Source organism: Sminthopsis crassicaudata, chromosome 5, assembly GCF_048593235.1.
Source record: "Sminthopsis crassicaudata isolate SCR6 chromosome 5, ASM4859323v1, whole genome shotgun sequence".
NCBI lineage: Eukaryota > Metazoa > Chordata > Mammalia > Dasyuromorphia > Dasyuridae > Sminthopsis > Sminthopsis crassicaudata.
In genome coordinates this window covers 221827718-221834513 of record NC_133621.1, presented here as the reverse complement: position 1 = coordinate 221834513, position 6796 = coordinate 221827718, and the positions used below count along the sequence as shown (strand labels likewise).

The 6796-nt window shown below is 37.9% G+C and overlaps 1 protein-coding gene across 1 annotated transcript in view; it reads left to right on the top strand.

Moving 5' to 3' along the window:
• The first annotated feature begins 369 nt into the window (after window positions 1–369).
• The window catches only part of NEUROD4 (neuronal differentiation 4), a 16188-nt gene continuing 9761 nt past the window's right edge, over window positions 370–6796 (top strand). The window contains 1 exon segment of the mRNA XM_074270102.1: window positions 370–738. The gene's annotated coding sequence lies outside the window, so the exon portion shown is untranslated.

The following is a 6796-nucleotide window of genomic DNA, read 5'->3' as shown; positions in this document are numbered from 1 at the left end:
CTGGCATTATCTCCTCTCTACATGGGAAGTTTCTTCAGACATTGATCAGCTCTGCTTATCCTCAGAATCTTCATGGATCTTCATCACATTTCCCTTCCCTGTTTTTGCCAGTGGACCCCAGGGAAGACAGCCTTTACTCTGCTCCTTCCCTCCCCTTCTCCCCTGAAAGGCCAGCAGAGACCTGTCAGGAGGAGCTAGTGGAGGGGAGGGGACAGAAAGGGAGGCTTCTCAGCCAGTGTTCTTGGTAAGAGGAGGAGTCAGCCTGCCAGCAGGCAGGGCCATCACCCTAGACTGGGAGGAGGGGTTTTGGGGGTGGGGGAGAGGGAGGGGTGGAAGTAATCAAAACTGCAGCCACTCTGAGCAGCTGACCAGAGAAGAGGAGCTGCCCAGAGGCAGTGGTCCTGAAATTCCATGCTGAGGAGCTAACCAAGGCAGCAAGGTTCTGAAACCCAACCGGTCCACTAGCACGGACAGAGGCCAGATTCTCAGGCAAAAGGGATTGTGGACCAGGACCAAGACCTGGGAGAAGGAAACAGCGGAACCAAACCAGGGCTGAGGGTACAATCAGGGAAAGAGGGGTGGCTCCCTAAGACACAGGAGCAGAGGGTTGCTATGGAGAGCAGAAGCCAATTGATGTAACCACGGACAGGATGCTTAGAGAAACTTGGATCCTGTGACTGCTCAAGGGACCAAGTGACCTACCAGGAGCTGCCAGGCTGCTATTTGCAGACAGGTGAGGTGAGACCTAGGGAAGTTCAAACCCTCCCCCAGCCCACCAGAGAGTTAGGGAACCTGTGCTGATCTAAGAGAGAAGTTGGGAGTAAGGGTTGTGTCCTGTGAACCAGCAAGGTGGCATAGAGAATAGAGCTTGGAGTCAGAAAGATAAGTTCAAATCCACCCTTAGACACTTACTAGTTGGGTGACCCTGACAATTTTCTTAAGCTCTGTTTGCTGCCATTAATTCACCTATAAAATGGGACTCGTAATATCATCTATCATCTAAGGTTGTTGTGAAGGTCAAATGAGATAAAATTTGTGAAGTGCTTAGCATAGTACCATTATATATAATTAATAACTGCTTCTTTCCTTCTTTCAATCCTTCCTTCCTTTCTTCTTTTCTTCTTTCCACCCTCATGTTAAGTGAAGAAGACAGAGGAAGGAAGATGGTGACCAACCTAGATCTTCATGACAATGTTAGGGAAAAAGAGGGATTTTGGAGATCATCTAATCTAACGTGTTCATTTTGCAGAGAAGGAAACTGAGGCCAGGGAAGGAAAGGAACTTGACTAATATCATAGAGGCAGTAAGTGACAGAGCAGGAATTCTAACTGAAGTCTTTTGATTCCAAGTTTGAGACTTTTCCCCCCCATTCTACAGTTGCCTCAATTATCTAGGATTCCAAGGGTGGGATGTGGATGGGGGTAGAATAGAGTTTTTCATCTCAAAGCCAAAAGTCCCTAGTAAACTTTCTTTCCTCATATTCCTTAAATATCCTTTCTTCACAGCGTGCTTACAAATATAATTGTACAACCTCATAGAATCTACAGGAGGCAGATGAGGCTGGACTAAATTCTATGAGATAGTGGGGAAAACACTAGGTTTATATACAGAATACCTAGATTAAAATCTTGACTCTTCCCACTTAGAGGAGGTATAGCCCTAGATAAAATCCTCCACTTATTTAAGGTTCTTTCTTCTCTTTTATTAAAATGGGAATAATAATATTTTCACTTTCTACTTTACAAGACTGTTGTGAAGATGAAATGACTATGTATAGAAAGTGATTTGTGAACCTGAAAATGTTATGTAAATGTGAGGCATTATTATTTCACACCTTGAAAAGCTAAGTCCAGGAGGGTTATGGACATTTTATAAAGTACAACAGGAAAATCAATAGCAGAGTTGAGACCTAGACCCCCTTTTCAGGACTTTCCTCTGACTATACTTTTCCTATGAATAAATGTTCACATACTTATAGGACTAGAAAAAAGATGTGTTTGTGGGGTTAAGGAGAGAGAAAGTATTTAGGGAACAGAAAGTTCTGATTCTGTCTCTGTTTTTTTACAAATATAGTCTTTTGACTATATTTTCTTGGGAATGGAGTATTCCACTCTTAAGCTATTCAGCAAGTGAGATATGAGAGGGAAAATGAACAACCTCAGATATTTCATTTGCATCACTATTATTATCCCACTCCCATCACCAAAACCAAGAAATAATCTCTAGCATTTCCAGGTTTAGTGTCAGTATATCATCTTTATTAAAGTCCCTTTCAGGATTAGAATGACAATTGGGGATCCTGAAGAAGGCATTTCCCTTGGGGGGAAAAACACAATATTTTAAAAACTCTGATGGTATGAAAGATAAAGGAAGGCCAAGTGGAACTGAAACATGAATGTGTGTATGTATGTATGTGCATGTGTATGTTTATGGAAAGGTATGGGATGAGAATAAAATTAAAATAAGCACCGTATAGAATCACTGAATCTTAAAGCAAGAAGAACACCCAATTTGGAGTCAGAAGTTCTGCTTAAAATATAAACTCTTCTACTAATTGAGATAATCATATTTGTGCAAACAAACTTATAGGATGGTAAACTTTAAATATAGGTAAACTTTAAAAACTTTAAGTATAGGTAAGTTATGTTCATCTTCCTTCTCCTCATCCCTGATATCATCATTCTTATCATCACTATCATCTCCATCTAGTCCAACTGCTTGACTTGCCTGAGGTATTGCAGATCTCTAGACAATATAATGCATCCAGTAACATTCTAGGCTCCTCATTTTTTTTGTTATCATCATAGAAAATGATTTTGATTCTCATACTGGCCTATGAATTGATTGCATGACTCTAAAAGTCACTTAAGTTTCCTGAGATTTGCTTTATCAGTGGAGAAAATGAACTTACTTAATGGTTAGAATCTAAGAATGTGTGAAAGTTGATTCCGCTCACTCACAACAGAAGCCACATATTTCCCTTTGCCAATCTTCATCCCCTCTCCAACCATAGTTAATGTAAATCATACCTTGGGGCTTAGTGGCCACTTAGGATTTAGATGGCTGACCAAATCAGCTATTGACATTTTCTTTCTGGGATTTTGACAATGTCTGAAATCTTAAGTTACTGATGAGTGAAAAATTCATTGCTATTTAAAATTGCCCTTCTCTTTCTGTGGTAGAAAGATAAAAAAAGAGGCAATAATTTTGTGTCTTATAGAAAAACTATAGTGGACTTAGAGTTAGCTAGGTGGTACAGTGTACAGAGCACTAAGTTTGGAGTTGGATAACTTGAGTTGTGGTCTTAGATGCTTACTAGCTGGGTGGTCCTGAGTAAGTCACTTACCCCCTGTTTTATCTCAATTTATTCATCTGTAAAATGAGCGTAATAATTATACCTACTTCCCATGGTTATTGTGAGGACCAAATGGAGTCCTCATAATTTTCATTTTGCACAATGCTTGGCACGCACTAAATGATATGTAAATGCTATAATTTAGGATACCTGACTGAATTCTGACTCTAGTTTTTACTAAAGTGGATATATATGTCTGTATACACATATAATTGTATATGTGCATGCAATCATACATATGCACACACATCTGTGCATGGATATGTACATAGACATGTGTGTACATATTTGCATGCAAGAGTATATATATGCACATGAGCATAAAATATGTATATATAGATACATATAGGTTTGTGGCTATATGCACATTATATATGCATTTTATATATATGCACAATGAATACATATACATTCAAATTTATATACCTATAATTAGATGGAGATCTATTTAGCTCAAAGGCTAGAGTAGGTATAATGACTGGAAATTGCAGAATATAATTTCATCTTGATGTAAAGAAAAACTTCCTAATAACTAGAGTTGGCCAAAACCCCACCAGAAAAAAAAAAAAAGGATTCCCTATCCATGGGGGTATTTGAGCAGAAGGTGGGTTGGGCCTTTTAATCTTGGATTGGGTAGAGAGGATTGTTTTTCAGGTCCAGGTTTGGATGAGGTGACTTCTGAAGTCCCTTCTCACTCTGTGCCTATGATTCCACAATAATAAGTCAAAGGCACATAGTGATTTGAAGTTTACAAAATACTTTCCTTATAACTACTCTGTGAGATAGGTGAACTCAAGAAATGGAGTGACTTGTTCATGGTTATACACCTAATAAAACTGAAGGAAATATTCAAACCCAGGTGTCTTCCAAGTTTAGCATAATATTCAGAATGGGTGACCAAGCCTCTCATTGTAGAGAGTAATTAGTTCCAGTTCTAGGGGAAGTATTTTAGGAAAGACAATGAAAAGTTGGAGCATAGCCAGAGGAAAGTGACCCAGATGATGAGGAGCAGGAAATCATGAGAAGATCAGAGAGAAACATGGTGCTTATCTTCAAATATTTAAAGGGTTACCATATGGAACTGAGACTAGTTTTGCTTGATTTGTCTCCAGAGGGCAGACAGAAAATCAAAGACTGTTAAGATATGATAAAAATATACAACAATGCAATTAAAAGTTTCTTGAACAAATACAGCTATCCAAAAATAGGATGGGCTTCCTTGGAAGGCAATGAGTTCCCGATTACTGGGGAAGTCTTCAAGAAAAGATTAGTTGTATATTTTCAGACATTTCAGAAAGGATTCATAATTTGGGCATGGGATGGATTCTGAATTCTGAATCTAGTTTTATTAGGGTATGCATATATATGTGCATATATATGTGTGTGTATGTATGTATATAGAATCATTTCTGACCACATGATTCTATATTATTTTCGGAATGTAGTTATGTTCTGTCCTAATGCCCAAGTCCCGTTGTATAATGGATAGAATATTAGATGTGGTCGTTGGGATGTGGGTGGAGGAAGGTGGGGGAAATTAAGGTGATGCAGGAGAAATATCTGAAGAAATTTCTAGTAGGATCACTATCTGTTTGACCTTGGGGAAACCAATTAGCTTCTCTAGATGGTATCTTCCTTGGGTAATACAAGGGCATGGGACTAGTTAATCTCTAACATCCCTTCCAGTTCTAAAACCTATGAATTCTTTGATTTCCAATATATGCTGAGACCTAATATATATGCTGTTATATATATATATATATATATATATATATATATATATATATATATATATATATATATATATATATAATATATGCTGTTCCCTTCTTAGCTTACACTAGACACACCCCAAAGCTACTCAGGCTTCTGTCATTCAAGGTCAATTCCAATCTCTAAAACTTGCTAGATTTCCCTTAATTTCTTTCTCAGTCAAATGTAGAAAATGACTTACTCTGCTTTGCTTTAGAGATTGAGTGAAAGGTGCTTAGTAAACCTTAGGGAGTTATGTCTATTCAAGTTGGCAATAATTAGAATTTTCATATGATGACTTGCACGTAGTAGGAACTTTTAAGTGTTTGTTGAATTAAACTTCTTCTTCAGGTATTCTATGAAGAGCTTTACACCCCAAAATGTGAAATGGCATGTTCTGTCTCACAAATTGTCCCTCATGTCTGGAATATAGTCCCTCTTCATCTGTTTTCTAAAATTCTTATTTTCCTAAAAATCTCTACTCAACTACTATCTCATCTGAAAATATGCCTGTATTTCCCCTCACTTTTAAGGGCTTTTTCCTCTCTTTTAATTTCCTTGTCTTTTCTTATTTATGTACATGGCATATCCCTCAGTAATATATAGAAATATACATTTCATTAACTGTTTTGTTGTATTCACCTAACAGTACTTACAGTTGAGTAGCATTGGTCTTGGATTCAGGAAGAACTGTATTCAAACCAGTTTCAGACACAAGCTTTGTAATCCCAGAAAAAAATATATTGTCTGCCTCAGTTTCCTCATTTGTAAAATAGGAATAATAATAACCTCCCAGGGTAGTTGCCAGGATCAGATGATGTAATATTTACAAAGAATTTAGCACAGTGCTTGTAGCATGGTAGATGCTTAGTAAATGTTTGTTTCCTTTCTTCCTTCCTGTACCTTTGATTTCATTGATATTAGAAACCCCCTAATGATGACTCTCCTTCTAACATAAGTCATTGAATTCTTAGCAATTTATAGTCTTAGAGAATTACTAGATCATGTATAGGTTAAGTGATTTGCTCAGGGTCACACAGCTATAACATATCAGGGGCAAGAACTCTGAACCTCTTGGCTCCAAGGCAAATTCTTTTCTGCCTCTCAATCTTGACCATTATAAATGCTTGATCAAAATTTGTTAATTGAATTGAATTGAAATGGTTTAGGACCACATGAGAGAAAATTTTCAATTGAATTCAATTAAATATTTACGGAATACCTACTAGATATTCGGTACTGGGTATCAGCACAAGATGCTGAGATAAATATACAGTTTTAGTCCTCAAGGAGCTTACAGGTTAAAGGGAGAAGACAATACACATACAAAAAGCTGAAAAGCAAGAGGAGTGGGGATGCTGTACCTGGGCATATCCTATCTCTAAGGGTGTGAATTTCCTGGCTGTTGCAAAATGAAGGATTATTAGTAAAGTTCTGAACCCTCTGTAAATGAAGGCTTTAGGAGGAGTTTATTGCTCTGCTCTCCAGTCATACAATTAAAGGGGAGAGTTGAAAAAGTGTTGACTATCAGGCTAGCCATTAGTTTGGGGATGGTAATTCTGGGTTCTCATGGATGGCTGGGTGATGATCTTTGACATAATACTAGAAAGGACACTAGAGAATATGACGTCTGCTGGGTCATTGCTCCTTCTCTTCTCACAGCCCATGTTACAGCTTCTTCTAGAATGG